The following is a 20721-nucleotide window of genomic DNA, read 5'->3' on the forward strand; positions in this document are numbered from 1 at the left end:
ACACACAAACCTGACGATATGGTTCATTACCAAGACTAAGGTGATTTAAGAGTACTGGAGCTTATACACAATACACAACTGCACTATCCAAAATTACAGGGACTAGTGTTTTAAAGGCACATGACCCCACACACACACACACACACACAAACCTGACGATATGGTTCATTACCAAGACTAAGGTGATTTAAGAGTACTGGAGCTTATACACAATACACAACTGCACTATCCAACATTACAGGGACTAGTGTTTTACAGGCACATGACCACACACACACACACACACACACACACGACAACACTGTGTATATTACCAAGACTAAGGTGATTAAAGAGAACTGGATCTTCAACACAACACACAAAAAAATTACATTAAAGGGAGTGTTTTAAAAGTACTTTAATTGCAACACCATTTGGAACATTTTTCCAGATTTGAATCATTCAAAACTTTTCCCCCCCAAAAAAAGACAAAACAGCCGTTTTGAAACAGGCACATTTTTAAATGTTATTAAACAGGCATTGAAATGTATTGATATTAATTTACTGAACATGCAATGGATGCCAATCACATGAGAAACTTTTATGAGGGACCAACCAAAAGAAATGGCAATTCTGTTAGCATTTCCTCCCCCTCATGTTTTTTCAAACCTGTATGACTTTCTATCTTCAGGGGAACACGCAAGGAGACGTTTAGCAGAATGTTAGGGCCAACCTCAGCAGGAATAAAGTTACGGACACGAGTTTACCGTATAAACACCTTCTGAGAGAATAGAGATATGGACACGAGTTTACCGTATAAACACCTTCTTCTGAGAGAATAGAGATACGGACACGAGTTTACCGCATACACACCTTCTGAGAGAATAGAGATACGGACACGAGTTTACCGTATAAACACCTTCTGAGAGAATAGAGATACGGACACGAGTTTACCGTATAGACACCTTCTGAGAGAATAGATACGGACACGAATTTACCGTATAAACACCTTCTGAGAGAATAGAGATACGGACACGAGTTTACCGCATACACACCTTCTGAGAGAATAGAGATACGGACACGAGTCTACCGCATACACACCTTCTGAGAGAATAGATACGGACACGAGTTTACCGTATAAACACCTTCTGAGAGAATAGATACGGACACAAGTTTACCGTATAAACACCTTCTGAGAGAATAGAGATACGGACACGAGTTTACCGTATAAACACCTGAGAGAATAGAGATACGGACACGAGTTTACCGCATACACACCTTCTGAGAGAATAGAGATACGGACACGAGTCTACCGTATAAACACCTTCTGAGAGAATAGAGATACGGACACGAGTTTACCGTATAAACACCTGAGAGAATAGAGATACGGACACGAGTTTACCACATACACACCTTCTGAGAGAATAGATACGGACACGAGTTTACCGTATAAACACCTTCTGAGAGAATAGAGATACGGACACGAGTTTACCGTATAAACACCTGAGAGAATAGAGATACGGACACGAGTTTACCGTATAAACACCTGAGAGAATAGATACGGACACGAGTTTACCGTATAAACACCTTCTGAGAGAATAGATACGGACACGAGTTTACCGTATAAACACCTTCTGAGAGAATAGAGATACGGACACGAGTTTACGTATAAACACCTTCTGAGAGAATAGAGATACGGACACGAGTTTACCGTATAAACACCTTCTGAGAGAATAGAGATACGGACAGGAGTTTACCGTATAAACACCTTCTGAGAGAAGAGATACGGACACGAGTTTACCGTATAAACACCTTCTGAGAGAATAGAGATACGGACACGAGTTTACCGTATAAACACCTTCTGAGAGAATAGAGATACGGACACGAGTTTACCGTATAAACACCTTCTGAGAGAATAGAGATACGGACACGAGTTTATTCTCTCAGAAGGTGTTTATACAGTAAACTCATGTCCGTAACTCTATTCCTGCTGAGGTTGGCCCTAACATTCTGCTAAACGTCTCCTTGCATGTTCCCCTGAAGATAGAAAGTCATACAGGTTTGAAAAAACAATGAGGGGGAGGAAATGCTAACAGAATTGCCTTTTGCTCACAAACTACTGTTGCCATAAGTTTCTTACTATAGTATGAAAAAAAACAAGCATAGTAATAATCAAAATAGCGCAACATCAAATAAGACATGTAACTTTACTTGATTTGGGCTGTCCTTTTTAAACTAATTCCACGATTTCTGACAAAATCTCTGATGTTTTGAGCACTGCGCCTTGCCAAAACAGGATCTTCAGCTGTCTTACACTGCTGGCATTCAGTCAGTGTGGCCAGTTTCCCTTTGCTTATATGTGCCTTAAAATGTTTCATTACAGCGCTAATTTCCGCATTCGACCAGCACACTTTTTGTCCTCTGCGTGGGTTTTCAATTTCTGCCTCACTCTCATTCGCTGTACAGAATAATTAATACATTAGAAAGCTCCAACTATATGAGAGTACATATACTTACAATGATGGTTGTGTTCCAAATTTAACCTCAGGTACCTTTCGAAAATTCAGTGGCTTCCTCGATGGGCATCTTCTGAACATCTGGAAGAAATCAGTTATATACCAATCAGGAAACTCGGATGTAACTTAAACTTACAGAACTCAATGTTAACTGGTTATAAACCAGATATCTTGATGACATTACAAACTAAATATTCAAAATATTATTCTAGAGATTACATATCAGCCTGTTAAACAGCTGCTGTTTAAAACTTGTGTTCATCTGTCATTTCTGTTTTTGGCGAACATGAAAACTATCAACTTATTGGTTGATCCTTAATTTCAATAATGTTCTGTTAGAAAAGTTGCAATATATGCACAATACAGTATAATTGTATTTATGCATTTTAAGCCAATAATCTAATGAAAATGATGGGTTGAAATAATAATAAGTTTATGAACATGTTTGTTTGACACATACCAAAATCACTGGAGACACCTACAGCTCCAGCAGGAGCATCATCCTCAGACTTCGCTCTCATCAGGATCACTGGCATCAGAATCTGTAATACTGATCTCATCTTGAAGAAAAAGGGAAATTTACATTTACATTTATGCATTTGGCAGACGCTTTTATCCAAAGCGACTTACAGTGCACGTATTACAGGGACAATCCCCCCGGAGCAACCTGGAGTTTAGTGTCTTACTCAAGCACACAATGGTGGTGTCTGTGGGGATCAAACCAGCAACCTCCTGATTACCAGTTATGTGCTTTAGCCCACTACACCACCACCAAAGTGACTTACAGTGCACTTATTACAGGGACAATCCCCCCCGGAGCAACCTGGAGTTAAGTGTCTTACTCAAGGACACAATGGTGGTGGCCGTGGGGTTTGAACCAGCGACCTTCTGATTAACAGCTGATTAACAGCCCTGTGCTTTAGCCACTACACCACCACCACTTATTTGCAAATGAGAAACATCTACATGTTTAACATGTACTCAAAGTAATTTGTGAAAAATGACAATTAGACTACACCCTACAGTGTACTCACTGGATGCATGGTACATCACATGATTTATGTTTCCTTAAATCTCCCTATGAGTGTAAAATATCCACTGTACTACCTACACTAGGACGGACATGTCAAGTCATCTTCATTTAAATAGCACTTTTAACAACGTAGATTGTTTCAAAGCAGCTTCACAGTGATAAATGGATAATTTAAGGTAACCAGTCAGTGGATGGACACTAGGATGGACATACCTTCAATCTCAATGTCATCAAGCGATTTGCCTTGAATATTAGGAAGACGGCCCTTTTCCATGGCAGTAACTTCGATATTTTAGCCAGCTGAGTAGTGGCTTCAGGCAGCCTGTAATAGTCGCGATGGACGCGAATATCATGTCCTAAGAAATCTGCGACCTGATCTAATTCGTTGTTTTTCAGGTTAAGGATTTGGGAGAGAGTAGCTACATGCTTACGCAGATGAGTTGATCGGAGAAACTCTGGATTTTGAGCTCCACATTCACTTGCATAGACCCTAAGAGAATCTGGGCCTCTGTAGTGACTCTGGGAGTTGGGCCTGGCAAACAAGAATTCATTATTGTCCAGCACGCCACATTCACTTCTCTTGCTGACCAGCAGTGTCAGGGCATCAACCATATCGGGTGAGAGAAGAACCGCAACCTTTCTTCCCCTTTTCCCCTGATCTCAACTCGACTAAAATGGCTGCAGAGTTTCTGTTCAAACTTGCTCAAGCCCATGGCAACATCATCATGGAGAGAGGTGCTGTCCCTTTCTTTGAAGCCTTTGAGCGGCATTTTAGAGACCTCTCCGGCACGTCTGCGGTTGAAAACAATGATTTTGGCGAGCGTTGCTTTGGATAGTTCTGCGTAGCTTTGAGGTGACCCAGTCTCATTTAGTTTCTGAAATGCCGTATACGCAATCTTCTCAAGGAACTGGTGAAGGCACTGTACATCCTGAGTGAAAGGCAGTGTTGACGGCTTGTTAAATTTCGCCTCATTCAGTGTTACTAAAGCACTGTGCGAGATCATCTCGGCCCACTTTGAGGAGTATAGCTTTTTAAAGGTCTCTGTCGATGCGATCAGTTCCTTGTCCTCGGACATCAGTGCTCTGCAGTGAATGATTTCACAAATCTTATTCAAAGAATGCCCCAGTTTCAGTGCAAGGCTTGGACATTGGTAGCAGTGACTCTCGTCGTCAAAGCCAGACACCCTCTGGACCGCTCCAATGAGTCTGTGAAAATTGGCAGGTTTCACAGCTTCTTCAAGACTGTATATAGAAAACTCTCAACGCAAAGTCAACAACAATCTTCCAATTTCTCTGAGTTTTTGACGAATGTACTCAAATTTGGTAGGGTCATGTCCATGTTTGTTACAGAAAGACTGTGCAAGCTGAAGAATACTCAGGTCATTTTTGACAACAGCAGAAACGTCATCCTGCTTCATCACACTTAAGAGTTTCCAAACTCCCTGAGATATCTGCTGACTGATTGAAGCCATAGTTGCCAGACCCAAAACCCTGGTTCTCCCTTGGTTTTCACTGTCAGACACTGGTTTTGAGGAACATCTTTTCAAATGACGCCATAGATCTCTCCGTACAAACATCCCTTTGCAGTACATGCAATGCACAAAATGCTTTGGATTACATTCTTTTTTTGGGGCCCGTTTTATTTTAAGGGTGCCCACGCCACACTGTAAAACGTCTGTGTTATGCTGATAGTTGCCCTTGTTCCTGAGTTTTTCCAGCATTGCTTTACGTTCTTTTGAGTGCACAGGGAGTGATAAAGCATGCCCAACTTCAACATCAGACGTATGAGTTTTCAGATGGCGTGCTAACTTGGACTGAGGTTTCCCGCAGATGTAACAATAGTTCTTACTATTTGCTGAACTGGAAATATTTGCTGATTGCTCACACTGATCTGCTTTGGACATACCGCTTTCTCTCCCTTCCTCTCTCAACGTTGCTGCTCTTATTGCATTCAAAAGCTTCTCAGTACTGTCCTCTCTGTTGTGTGATCGGGGTGATGACATAACATCTATTGAACTGTGTACCTCAGAACCTTGCTTTCTGGGAAGGTGGCATTCAGCTGCCTCTGATTCAATGTCTATCTCAACATCAGTCAACTGCTCCTCATGACATAGCAAACCAGACTCTCCATACACACATGCAGCTCCCTGTATATCTGAAAGGAGTTTAGCTTGATCACATCTTGCTGGTCTTGTTAGTTCAACTGAACTGTCTGACTGACTGTCTGACTCAGACTGTGGTATGTACTCCTCATCTGACTGCTCGTCTTCCTCTGAACTTACTTCCTATAGTCAATATATTTATGATTAACAGCAATAATAGAAAGTTAATTCATAAAACTGAGCAAACAATATAGAATCAAACATTCTTACCAGTGATGACTGTTTTCTAGTCCATTTGTGAAACTTTGTATAACAGGACTTGTGCCAAAAACTGGAGCACACTATGAGAGAAATGTATCAGGACATGTTCAGCTGTTAACATTTGTAATGTATTTAGGTATAGAATCTCATGTTAATTTACTATTACCCCCTTATTCTAATTAATAAGTTTTAGTGGTGTAATAGATCACAAAACTCAAAGGTTTGGAACATATACAGTTTTTGGTAACAGGATATTATTTTAAGATCAGCAAAATAAAATAAAAATGATGTGCGTGCAAAGTAACTTTGCTTTACATATATTACTTTAAGCACATTTTAAGTACTTTTATACCACAGCAAAAACTACTGGCCTAACCAATAATCTGATAATCACCTGCAACAGTCATTCAATTTTGATCTTAAATGAATGATTCTAAAATGAATTAAGATATGTCATACTGGAAAATAGACATCATACTAACATTTACATCTCAGGCCAATCCACTTCAGTGCCGCAACAGGTCCCACACATTCAGCACATCTGTCCATGCTTGATATTGCTGATGTAGCGAATCAGCTCTATATTCTTCCACCATTAGGTAGCGAATCAGCTCTATGAAATATTAATAATCAATCATAACTTGTTATAATCAATTATGAATATTTGGATCAGTTAATCGGGTTAACTTGATGTAGCTACATTAACATTACAACCAAATACTCGGTTCATCCCGTGAACACTCAATTTTGGTTATTAATTAATTAATTAATAGAAATGTACATTTCGGGGCAAGGGAAATGTCTTTCTTACTAAGTATTAAGAGCAAGTAGTCAAAATCTATGATTAGTGACTTTAGATATGAGCTTGAGACACAGACAACTTTACATGTGACATGAACAAGACTTTATTAACTAGACTAAACATTTAAACTACTCTAACATACATATACATACATTCATACAGTTTACCAAGGGAAAGAGGGCTGAAGCAGAATACAGGAAGGCAAGAAGTTATAGCATTGTTTGAAGTTCAGCAGATCAACAGCCTGAGCAAACCATCATATTAGTTCTGACACGCCCTTTTTAGAAAGGGGTTAAGGATACTTAATGTATCAAATAATGAGACTAAGTTTGATACTTGCATGTCCCATTTGAATTAAACTGTCCTGATGCAATTTGTTGAGGCTCCAGTTGATCTTTGATGATGTTGTCTTGATGAGAGAGAGAACCAGTGAGAGTCAGAGGATCTTGGTGAATGGGCAGTCGAGGCCGTAGCCTGGCACACGCTTGGGAGTCCTTGGGGCCTCCTAGTTTGGCATGATTCAGCGAGAGAGTGAGAGAGCACAAGGCTCAGAGAACCAGAAAGGCAGGAAGCCGGAGGAGCATAACAGAGCGAAGAGATAAGAGAGAGAGAACCAGAGGATGAGAGGAAGTGGGCGCAGCAATTTTATACCCTCGGGAAACAGGTCCCACCTCTCATTGGCTCGACCAATAAGAAGGGTTTGAGTTCTAGGCGGGAATTTGGTTTATTGCTCTTTGTTGTAAAATTGCCCATTGCATGTGCAAGAAAGAAAATAGGAAATATACTTTTAATACTAATATGTTGTTGTTATCGACATATCATGTACACAGTCATTTCAATCTTCAAAATACCAAGTTATAGAGACCAAATATGCCACACATATGATTTTGGTTAACCATAGTATGCAAAGTCTGAAACATTAACCCATTAGTTTGCAAGAAAACATAGATCAAGCACATTTAAGGGAAAATGTGAGATGGCACATTAGATACATGTCAATATTTATCACATGGATATATAGAATATATATATAGGATTAACAGGGTTCATTTCTCTTTCTCAGTAAGAGAATGAAGGGAGGGTCAGCACTTCTCTGAACATTCCTTTGGAGGTCGTAAAGGCCTCCATTACTCTGGGTAGGAGAATGATTCCTTTGTCAAGGCTCATTTGCATGTTTCTGGCTGGGTTTATGACGGTAAGAGATTTTGGGCTGAATGACTCAAAAGATAGTAAAACATCGCGTAATATCATTCTACAGAGATCTTATATTCGAATTCAGCTCGGACAAATCGTAAGGTTTAATTTGATACCAAGAAAGGTATATTTAGTACAATTAATAAGGGAATATACACTGAGGCTATTAAATATGAGGCCTCAGAGTTTAAAACACACAACGAAACAGTTCTAACGAGTTTGATATACCTCAGAAATACACAACATACAGGGATTACACGTATTTCATTAGCAATATGCAGTTCTGTGTTTAACTGAAAAACACACACACACACACATTTTTACGTTCAAAGTTTCCCCTTCCTGTTCACATGATAAACACGGGGTGGGGAATGCGGATGTCACATGCGGTTCTCTGTCAATAGTTCATTGTCTCTTTGTCAATACATTTATTGTGCTTGTGGAGGCTGGTTGGCGCTATTTCAGTAATTAGGGGGGTTTTTAACAGTAAGTTCTTGTTTGTTCGGGAATCTGTTAAGGCACTGATCCTCCGCCATACCTTACACTGAAGTGAACACGTCATGCTTACAGACCTGTGAAGAAAAACAATTGTGAAAGTGAAATCATAGTAGAAAAGGAATATTCTAAAACACACATGTAAAAATACATTGAGCTACATTGTTCATTAATTGTTTAATTTTTTTGGTGAAAGGGAAGCTGTGGTCATATAAAAAAAATGCCACTTGTAATCATTAAAGAACATTTACATCACAGATCTTAAATGGTATTGGCTGATAAGCAGTAACAAATTCTTTAGACATTGTCTAATATTACTGAAAAGAGCTAAAAAAAAAGGCTGCGTGCTCTTCACTTTGAAACAGGGAGCGCAATAGACCATTTACTTAATTTCAATCTTTCACAATTTGATATGGACACCAAGCCGTATCGTGCTTTCGACTAGTTCATTTGACCTAACCCTAAGCAATGGCACAGAACACAATGTCAAATACATTTTATGTTATTATGAAAAGTGTAAAAATCGCATCACAGACATACCTTTTCCAGTCCTTCGGTGGATACACAGACCCTTGATTTCATTAACACTGATTGATCACTGACAACTGTCAACTGAAAACAAGATCACATTATGAATGATGTACTCAAGCAAAAGATGGCTAATGATGCCATTATTAGATGATGCCCCAACAAATTCAGGTATGATGGCACATTTTTAACCACTGGGTAATTATAGTGGGCAAAGAAATCCATTGCAGTGACTTGCACATTTAAAAGAGGGAGAAATATTAACGTGGTATTCATGCATTTAGTTAAAACTATGAATATATGTCCATAACCATTTGATTTCCAGAGAGAGAAAAACAATACCTTCTGCACATCTCTGGCTTCTGACTGGGAATGAGAGTTCACTTTAAGAGTGGGGGGTTCAACCTCACGGAGAGTCTACAAAACATAAAATTAGACATTTGAAACACTGGTCTAAATATGTTAGCAGCCTAGGTCGCGGAAACATCTTTGCTACATTTGCTCATATGAGTTGGTATCAAAAACAATTCCAATTCTAAAATAGAGTACTTAAGGTCAGGAATTGTATACTAGTAATAAAATTAACATTTCAATTCCTCTGATCTATTCCTATTGCATTTTAATATGACCTTGAACTATTCAAGCGCTAACCCCATGCGTTGTTTTCTGTGCTGCACACACATCCAAAGCACACTCACACAAAGTGATCTCAAATGTACATTTAAACCAAAGACTCACGCATTGCTCTTCTGTGCTGCTCACACACCCAAAAAGACATTCTCAAAGAAATCCACCTTTTATACTGAATAGTATGTATTTGATACTGAAACAAGTATTTCTCAATTATCATTCTGCATCCTTCTGCACATGAATGGCCAAATACACACCAAAATGTCCTTGTAAACAGACAGTTTTGTCTTAAGTGAATGTAACAGTTGAGAAAAAACGCGTGTGTATCAGTATATTGGGTCCGTGCAGCTCTTAAAGTGACAGCAGCCCAATATTCCTGGTGCCGTCTTTTTAATAACGGTAATCAAACAAAAGACACAGAACATTCAGTCGCTGTTTTTCACTGAATACGTTTGGTAACATGAGGTTTAAGTGGACTCGTTTTCATGGTAGGCCTACACATGTTTTTAGTAATTTACACAAAATGTTCAACATTAAATATTTAGCTAACAGTCTGAAGTTACCTAGCAGCAGTGAACACAAGGCTAACATCAAAAGGACTAGACAGAAAATATGATTATCCTGACCTAATTAACTCACATCCTTCTTTTCATCCATGACATTAAAGATACCCGTTGTTGTTTCTGGCGTTCCATCGCTGTCTGTGCCGCAACCGCTATACAGTATGTGCTCTGGCAGGTCATTATAACGTTCAGTGAGCTATTTTACACAGGCTCGTTCCTGCTCCTCCGAGGCAATGACGGCGGGCGGTTAAAAATCACAACAAACGAATTTGAAAGTGGGGGGTGAACTTGCAATAGACAGTAAAAGGAACTTGCGCTCCATGCTTTCAACGACGACGCAAACGTGACGTATGGTTCTCAATCACACTGTGCTGCCAGGACCCACCCTGCTCAGCTTGTAATGTTAGCTAGAGATGCGTTCCTCTCAATTGATTTCAACTACCATATGAGTCGAAAATATTAAACCGCATGCAAAAACAAATTCCCCTCATGGCCGCACGCCAGAGATCCGGCATGGTGCCAGAATACTTTAAGCCCTGAGGACATCATACGAACATGTTCCTGTTGTTTGACGTGACTGGAGAATCTCAGTGTGTGTGTTAGTTTGACAGAATCCTGGTCTATGAGGACACTAGTTTTACCGGGACACTGGTAACTAGATACATTTGGACTGCACCCCGAGTTCAAGTGTTTGTATGAGAGTGATACAAGACAACGCGCCTGTGCCAGTTGTACAGTAAGTGATCAGGACTAATAATCATAATGATTCAATCATAAATAAGTGACATAACTGTGGCAAACACTTCTGAGGAACACTGAAATCTGTTGTATTCTTTAAGGACTAACTCAATTATTAAATTAACTTCTTGAATACCTTTAGAGTCTTTTCAGTTGTCATCTGAAAGAAGTTTTAAAAAAAAACAAAATATTACTTGACAAATAATTACTATTGTAGAATTACTTATTGAAAGTCTATTTTAACCAAAGAGGCTACTTTATATACCTTCTATTATGATTACATTTTATCTAACAAGTACAATTATGAGTTTTCAATATTGGCATGAGCTGTTCTTGAGATGTCCTCATAAAACAGGTGTAAAGCTACACACAAATTGACATACTGTAATCACCACACATTTAATGTAAAACAAAATAAAATCCACTATATTTGACCTTTAATATTTTTAACCTTTGAAATAATCCAATAAATAAAAGTTGTTATTGTAAAGGTTTACATACCTTGCATCGCCATGGCCACTCAGAATCACCATAATTATATGTGATCTCTTCACCAGCACAGATGTTTCTTATAGCAAATAAGCATAGATGAGGTTTTCCATCCACACGGATACTCTTCATCTTGCCGTTTGGGTTAATATGGTCATCATTTACAAGTCTACCAAGAGAACCGTCATCTCGGGCAGCATCAACACTAAACAAATGAGTTCAACAATCAATAATGGAGTCTTATTCCTGTTAAAATGGTTGACATTAAAAACAGAATATCAGTTCTGAAAACCTAGGAACATCAAATATTATATTATTTGCATTCAATCATTTAATGCTCATTACCCAGCATTGAAAATACATAACTGATAATTATAATAATTATAACAAACAAACAAAATTATGCATTAAATAATCATTGACATGTCCACTTTCACATTTTGAATAGGGGTGGGAATTGGCAAAAATGTGACCATTCGATAGTATTGCAATATTTGGGACGTGATTCAATATTATTGCGATTCAGCAAGTATTGTGATTCGATTCTGCGATATATTGCGATTCATGCCTCCCATATTATTCAAAAGCATTACAAAAGACGAGGAAAATAAGACTGCTCTACTCACTTCAAATGTCACATTTAATTCTGTGAACATTATCTTCTATACATTAACTGAAGTGCAAAAACTTTAAAACATCATAAAGTATGATCATTTTATACTTTGAGCAATGATGGAGCTATACTTCACTCTTCTTAGAAGCATATAAAACAAACAGTTCCTTGCTCCTTGGAAAAAAAAAAAAAATGTAATATTGTTATAAACAAAGGTTTATTTTTATTTCAGATTAACATTTGAGAGCAGCAATTTTATTCATAATGTCGAAATTAAACCCATGTAACGTTACTTGAAAGCATTGTAGCCTAAAATTCCTGCCAAACTTCCATGGTTACAGTTAGCGTTACTACAGTAAATCCATGGTAAATGTTGCTGATCTGTGAACTCTGGATAGTTCATTCGTGGCACAATGTTTCTTCCTGGTTTCCACTTCAGCACTGTTTGATCCGTTAATAACAGAGACATGTGAATGCTTCTCACTAGATCTTGCAGTGATTATTACTTCAGTGACAAATTCAAATGCTTTCTTTACTGGATGTCTTAGCGCTGTGTAGTAACAGTCTTGCTTGATCAAGACCGGCTCACGCTGCATTGGTTTAAACTGATAAACGGTCCGTGAAACACAAAATGACGAGTAGCTCAGTTTCGTTCCGCTTTCATTATGTTTGCCATTTGATGTTGGGCAATGTTGTGGTCGTGCCAGCGTGCACTTGCCACGCACCTACATTTAAAATAACTAAATTTTGGTCGGCAGGAAAAATGGTCCAATGAACCGTTCGGTTTCTTTGTGTACCGAACCGAAAGCCTCGAACCAAATGGTTCAATACGAATACGTTTATCTTTACACCCCAGTTTACATGTAGCGCGTCGATTTTGTGTGGTATAATGCAACTCTCCTTCTCTCTGTGCATGACGGCGAGTCGCGCGCCTTCACACGAGTTTAAGGTAGGTCACACGTACGCTGAGCTGAATGATCGCTTGACAGAGCTAAACTCAGTCAGTGTTCAGCAAGTGGAAATATATCTATGCTAAACTTATACTTGGCATCTATATTTTCATTTTAATTTCCTGTAGAATCCACGACAACAAAGCACTGCAACAAGCGCTTCCTTGTGGATGTAATACGCGAATGTAAATTAGCGGAGTAAACTCTGCGAAAACCAGTGGAGAAAACCCGAAAGTAAAACAGCTAATTTTATAATTAAATATTGTGATACTTTGCGCTACTGTATCGATATAAATTGCGTGCGCAAAATATCACGATACTGAACAGAATCGATTTTTTTTCCCCTCCGCCAATAATTTTGAATACAATTATAAATAAACACTATTGCTAAGACTAAGTCTTAGGCATGTTAGTATTTTCACCCAAAATAAAAAAATTGTTCCAAGCCAGTTATTTAAATATATTTTGCTGTATTGTGTCAGTAGGAAACGTTTACATTTACATTTTATATTTGCACAGATTTATTTTCCCATTAACTAATAATCCAGTGAATCTTTTGTATTCACAACAAGTCTGACAACTGGTATGATGTGATCTCACCTTCATTGAATCTGTCTGTGATTACGTGAAGAAACAGAAAAAGCTGAGACGGACTAAATCCAGAAATTCCGCAGCAATGTATCAAAGACGCTTGAAGAAACTTTCCAGCACAGCTATATGACTGTGAAAAGTTTTAGGCACATGTGCAAAAGGCTGTAAAATCAGGATGCTTTCAAAAATAATGCCAAGAATATATTTTAATCTATCCTATATTTAATCTATAATTAACCTTTATTAACTAAATCAAATCAATATTTGGTGTGATCACACTTTGTGTTTAAAACGGCCTTTGTCCAGGTACACTTGCAGTTTTTCAGTTAGATTTACAGGAAGGTTTCTTCAAGCATCTTAGAGATGTTTCCGCAGTTTCTTAATGTAGCCTAACCCCAGACAGACTCGATGATGGTGACGTCAGATCTCCGTGTGGAGCACTGGCTGTTGTCAGACTCCTTGTGCATATACAAATTAGGGCTGGCCGGTATATCGAGTTTGAACAATATATCGATATATTTTTTTCTAACGATATGGAATGAGGCAATACCGTTTATTGATACAGTAGCTAGCTTGATATGAGCACATCTGAAAAATACCGGAGAAAAAAATAGAGCCGCTGCAGTGAAAGTACATAGTACAATTTGTCCTAAACATGATATATTAAGGGCTTCTAACTGGTCAGATATATTTAACAAGTTTAAAGCAGCTACTGACAGACACTGCTGCTGCCTGACAGATCAATACTTAGGCTGTTGAATGCGTTGGAGATGTGGTGCTTTCCTCAGTGCTTAACTTACATTTCGCAGGTATATTCTCCATCTGTAAATGTTAGACACTGTCACTGTCTGGAGACAGTGAGAGCTTCTGACGTGAATCTCCTCTAAAATTCAAGCTTCCGTGAACGAGCGCCGCGCGCGCATGTGCGCCAATCAGACAGAGCACAATAGAATAGTAGCACAATCATTATGACTAAAATACATATTTGTTGTTGGAGACAGTAAATGTGCTATATGTGGAATTTTAAACCTACAAGTATATTTTTATGAAAGTGACCATTATAAATGGGGTAATCAAATGCAGGTTGTTTTTATTTTAATTTTTAGTTTAGCCTTTAGTCAATTTAAAAACAAAAGCATTATTTTTGTTTTTAGATTGTAATGTTACAATGTTAGAATGTAATGTGATTTTAACCACCTTTTTTGCAAATAATATATTGCATACATCCACTATATTTGTTACCATATCCTTCAATATCAACATTGTTTGTAGGATATCATTGGGCAGGATGTGATTATTATTTTTTATATCCAAATATTTCTTTATCCAAATAGAATACTGTAGAAAGTAATGAGATATTTATCGTATATCGCCATTTAACCAAAAAATACAGAGATATGAATTTTTGGCCATATCGCCCAGCCCAAAACAAATCTTACTGGATTATAACAATTAATGGCAAAATTAGTGTGTGGAAATTTAAAATGACATTTCCTAATAACACATTAAAGCAAAATATATAAATAACTTGCTTAAACATTTTTACGGTGTGAAAATAATAAAGTGCCTAACACTTCTGCACAGTACTGTACATTTTATATATATATATATATATATATATATATATATATATATATATATATATATATATATATATATATATATATATATATATTCATTCAATACATGTACATACCAGAGGAGTTTTCCATCGTAACGAAACTCAAACAAGAATACTTTGAGGGCGTTGTGATATATTCTTTGCCTCCGCTCACATTCTTCTTTGCTTATGAGTTCTCCTCTGTATTCCAACAGGAAATCTCCCTTATCAAACTCAGTGCAACTGAACACACCTCTCCCTACACAACAAGTAAAATCACTGTAATGGCATATAATTTGAAAAAAAAAAAAAAAAACTTATTTAACTGACCTTTAGAATCATTGATAAATCTGCCATCAAGCCCTTCTTTGTCTTTTTTAAGAAGGGAAAAATGTATGGCCTCCTCCAGAGGCTTGGGCTTCCTCCTTCGCCGTTTAACTTCAGCCATTATCTGATGTGCCTGCGGTCACAGAAAAAGACCCTCAATAATTCTGAATATTGCATTTCATTTGCAAGTTTGTTTTCAATATAAACATTGACAGTTCTATTGTTACAGAATATATGTTATTACATTCAGGGGTAATAAGAGCGCATCTTGAACAATCTCTTTAATACCCAGCAGAACAGCAGCACGTCAGGATACTGGGTAATAATATATTATATTATTTCGTGTGCAGTTTCTATCTGTACAACCTGGAAATTAAAGTGACGCATCACTACACCACTGATTACCATATTAATTATAATATAAACTTAAAAATAATATAAACACATATTTAAATAAGCATCTATGATGTATGCCTATGAGTAAACAGTGTGTTTATACTTATTATTAATTGCAAATAAGCTAACGAGATAATAGTCAGTTCACGTTTCTCTATTAAACTGACTGACAACTGCTTTCAAGTTATTTTCATAATTTATTATATGATATTTAAGGAATGTGTTTAACTGCAGGATTACTATGCATCACATATTTAATTCATAATCGATAAATTAGTGAGAATTATAATAATTACTTAGTATTTTGTATATTAACTCACGTGTATGCAGCATGGTATGCAGCATGGTATGCAGCCAAGGTGCTGAAAGGAGCTCCGCCCACAAGGCGGCATTTTGTTTTCGCGATTTCCCGCCAACTGGCACCGATCTGACCAATCACAGGCCTCAAAGCATACACTTGCGTAAAAAATGCAAATTTTTGATGACGCAGATGTAATACCAGGACCTGGCTACAGGGGCGACACTCTCGAAATCAGGGATACACTGTGTATGGTAAAATTTCAGGGTTTTGTGGTATGTAAGGACATTGGGCCAAAATTTGAGAGGGAGCTTCTGAGACATAGTAGATAGCGTTTACACTGTCGGAATTATAAGGACATGGCCTCTGTCCTCATAAACCCAAATGTCCCCGTAGTGCTGGTGCGTATTCAGGTCAAAAGTCCTCGTAAACCACAAAAAAAAACACACACACACACACACACACACACACCCACCACTCTGGAACTCAGATCAGCACTTACCTATGTTATTGAGAGAGAATTATCTGGGTTTTTGTATGATGTTGTTTTATTTTGAAAGTTTTTCAGTCATATTAGCAGGGTTGTATTAGATAATGGACACCAAACAAAAAAGGAACTTGGTGCATTGGCCATAAGAACTGACCACTAGGGTCCCCGAGCTCCTCTGTGCATACAGGAAAGCTGACTTCTAAGGTCACCAGGCCCATCTGTGCATACAGTGAAGCTGACAACTGGGGTCCACTGGCCCCTCTGTGAATACAGTGCAAGCTGAGCAGTCCCAGTACCCGAGCCCCTCTGTGCATACAGTGCAAGCTGACCATTAGGATCCCAGGCCCCTCTGTGTGTACATCGCAAGCTGATCGATCTGGTCCCCGAGCCACTCTGTTCATACAGCACAAGCTGACCACTTGGCTTCCCAGACCCCTCTGTGCACGCTGCGAAGCTGACCACTGGGGTCACTTGGCCCCTCTGTGAATACAGCTGTAGGGTGCGCTGGTTGTTTAGATCAGTTTTACTATCAGATATAACTAATACTTCATTTTTATTAATTATAAATTAATAATTAAACTAAATAATAGAATTTAACTAATTTTAAATTAAAGTTAAATTCTATCTTCGGGGAACCACTCTTTGACAAGAGAAAAATAATAGTAAGTGACTGATCAAGTCTCATAAAATTCTACCTTTTAAGATTGAGTATTTTGATTAATAATCAAAATAATCAAAAAGGGAAGAAGCTAGTCAAATTATTACCATACGAATCCAACAGTAATCTGGTTACAGTTGGCTTCTAACAACAACAATTTACGATACTGAAGTAATACTGGAGTTCTTGACGTGGCAGAGGCTGGCTTCAACACAAATATTCATACAAACTAGGAGTACTTTTTATTATAATATAACAAGATTTATTATAATCAAACAGCACTGAACACTGGCAATACTCTATGAATATAACGAAAGAACATAACATAACTAAATGGTGGAGCTATATACTAGCGTATGTATGTGTGTGTGTGGGTGTGTGTCTAGATTCGGTAAGAAAGACGCAAAATGGTGGATTAAACTCCACGTGGGGAACCAGTATCAAAATGGAGGATCGGTTTCAACATTGAGAACTAGGTTCAAAATGGCGAACTGAATTCAAAATGGAAACTAGATCAAAATGGAGGATTAGATTGTAAAGGGCGGAGCCAACGATTCTTTGAATGTGTAGGGAAAGAAAGATGGCTGGATCAGATCCAGAGCAACAGAGCTAATACCACGTGTGGGTGGTAATAGAGCAGACACACAAAGGAACTGAACGAAACAGGCAGGAGAATTTGAAAACACCAGCCTGATTCAGACATAAACCGCGGTGCTACTCGCTCCGCGAATTTCAGTGTGTGTGAGAGAGCAATTTAACAGAGGATACATGCTGGTAACAGCGCAATTGAATCGTTAGTTCAGATCACTCAATAAAATAACATTTCCCCAAAAATGACGATCTCAAAAATCAAAACATCAACCAGCAATCGTAGTTAACATACAATTGTAAACAAAACATCAAACATTCAGTATCAAATATATGATTTAGTTTATAAGAAAAGTCACAGTTTCTAACCGAAATCTGACCAGATATCAAGCCTTACTTGGGAAATCCTGCGTGATTTCAGAAGGGTTGTCCATTTGAATTCCTGTTGCGTTGAAAAATGATCTGGATTCGGTCCTTTGTCTTACGCTCGTCAGCGAAAAGACGCTGTTTTCTAAATAAATTCACTGTTGTCTCGCAGTGAAAATCAAATGAACCGGTTGTAATAAGTATACTACACGACTTGAACTAAGCTAATTTAATGTTACTTTACCGTGGCGAGATTAGAAAAACGTGGTCTGTCTTTGTCCAGAAGGAGGGAAATCTCCTTTGTATGTGTAGATACGCGTCTCTTTAGACCGCAGGCTAGAGCAGCTGTTGGCAGAGAGATCGAAATCAAATCTGTCCGCTGGTTTTGTGGAGAAGATGACGTCATCGGTCATAGGCCGCTTTTGACCAATGACATTTGAGATTGGGTCCATGGGCGGGACTTCCCATCCGGCTGTGAAGCATTCTGGGAAACCGAGTTCAATGTCTCACCTTTGATCATATAACAAAGGGCCATGCTGTTTCCGCATTCTGGTTTAATGATTTAATATCATAAAGTGAGCCATACTGGTGCCATTTTTAATGGGGCAAGGCCCTACACAGCATAAGCTGACCACTGGGATCCCAGGCCTCTCCGCACATACAGCGCAAGCTGACCAGTAATGTATCCAGGCCCCTTTGTACATACAGTGCAAACTGTCCAGTTGGGCCCCTCTGAGCATACAGTGTAGCTGACAATTAGCGCCCCCAGGTGCATCTTCGCACATAGTGCAAGCTGACGACTAGGGTCCCCGGGTCCCTCTGTGCATACAACTAAGGCCCCCCGGTTCCTCAACCTGTACTACGTGCATTGACCCTCTGCATTTACAGCATGTGCTGACCACATGCTGTAAATTGAAAAAATTGGCCTTGCATGCTAACTGTGACAAGCCAACAAGAAAAAGCTACACCATGACTGACAGACAGGTCACAACAACAGATGCTGTGGCCTGTGAGGTGCCAAGGGTGCCTCCACTATCTCAGGCACCCTCCCTGGGTTTTAGCAGACAAGCCCAGATGCAATGTCATACTCTCTCTCTCACTGGAACCAGGTACCCTCACTACGCTTAAATGTCCCATCCTGGGACAATGGCATGCAAAGACATGTAAAGTGCAACCATGCTGGGTCGTCTCATTGTGTGGATAAATAAAAAATGGTGCTCATACGGTCAACACTCAAAGCTCCCTGCACTACCTTTCATATTTCTCTCGACTAGCTGTATGTTTCACGTTATGGAAAATAATCCAATAAAAGGCAAGAAATGAAGAAATAAGAGTTATAAGTGTTAGCCTTATATGGACAAAAGCTAAACAATGACAGTCTCTTTCCTTTGAAATGAAGTACAGGGTTTCTTCAAATCTTTGCTTAACTGTTTAGCCACTGTCTGTCTGAATCACTTCAAGGCCAGGAGAAAAAACAACATTGATTATCTCATAGCCAACTCGAATCATAAAACAAACAAATAGAGCTGTAGTGCTATCAAGTTAAAGTGAGCCATACTGGTACATTTCTCAAAAAGTTTATTGTCTATAAACTTGCGTCTCATAAAATATGTGTTGCCATAGCACTTCTTCAGTCATAAATCACAGTTAATCATTCAGCTGTTGATATGAAATAAAGGATATAGAGATGTTGTACGACCAGTACCTTGTTCCCACAGTTAGACGTGGTTTTATTTACAGCTGTGTGATGAGTGGCTCTGTTATGATTGTTAGACGATGTGAATAATGGCCATAAGAAAATAGACGAATGGTGCAAGAGATAAATACAGACATCAACAAACAACGATGCGTCAGTGCAAGTATGATCACATTTCCCGTGCAGATGTCAGTGAAACATTTATCCTCCTTCTGAGAGACAGATAGTGGGAGAGAGAATAGAGGGTGCCTCTTTATAAGAAATTGTCATTATTGCAATTTTGACATACAGCTTATTTGTTTTACTCGGCAATGCTTTGGCAGACAGGTTAGTTTGCCAGCTATGCAACAAAGTGGATGCCAAAAATAAATAAATAAATATAAATAGAATGGAGGAATTTATCTGCTTTATTTTCCAGTATGCTCAAGAGATCAGAAAATCACACTGCCCTCTCTCTATCTCTCTCTCTATCTCTCTCGCTCTCTCTCTCTCCCTTTCTCTCTCTCTCACCCTTTTACCCTCTCAATCTATTCTCTTCCTCTCTGTTTCACACTGTTTGGTGTGGGATTAGAGCTCTTCAGCTATGTTTAAATGGTGTTTATGCAAATAATCACTAGCCTAAGCACAATTATTTAAAGTGCTAACAACACTGAAATGCATCTTCCTCAGCCTGACAGCAGTCACACTCCCACCTACTGTGGCCATCTGGCTGTGGTGCAAGGCACTTTCTACTCTCTTTTGCTTTTTTGAACATGTGCTCTGTGGATTATCCCTGTGTGTCACCATTGTTAAAAGTCAGAAGACAGTCAACTAGGGCC

General features: G+C 38.6%; 1 protein-coding gene and 2 long non-coding RNA genes across 7 annotated transcripts in view; 1 reads left to right on the forward strand and 2 right to left on the reverse strand.

Annotated features, from left to right (window-relative positions):
* The window catches only part of LOC127617343 (protocadherin-1-like), a 283342-nt gene that overhangs the window by 197035 nt on the left and 65586 nt on the right, over positions 1-20721 (forward strand). The gene's annotated exons all lie outside the window — the stretch shown is intronic.
* LOC127617351 (uncharacterized) lies at positions 2062-2999 on the reverse strand. The gene is made up of 3 exons (XR_007967309.1): positions 2956-2999; positions 2532-2576; positions 2062-2437 (listed from the first exon to the last, which is right to left on the reverse strand). It is a non-coding gene; the product is annotated as an uncharacterized LOC127617351 (long non-coding RNA).
* On the reverse strand, positions 8921-10450 carry LOC127617349 (uncharacterized). The gene is made up of 3 exons (XR_007967307.1): positions 10180-10450; positions 9253-9327; positions 8921-8994 (listed from the first exon to the last, which is right to left on the reverse strand). It is a non-coding gene; the product is annotated as an uncharacterized LOC127617349 (long non-coding RNA).

The sequence above is a fragment of the Xyrauchen texanus genome, chromosome 23 (assembly GCF_025860055.1).
Source record: "Xyrauchen texanus isolate HMW12.3.18 chromosome 23, RBS_HiC_50CHRs, whole genome shotgun sequence".
Lineage (NCBI taxonomy): Eukaryota > Metazoa > Chordata > Actinopteri > Cypriniformes > Catostomidae > Xyrauchen > Xyrauchen texanus.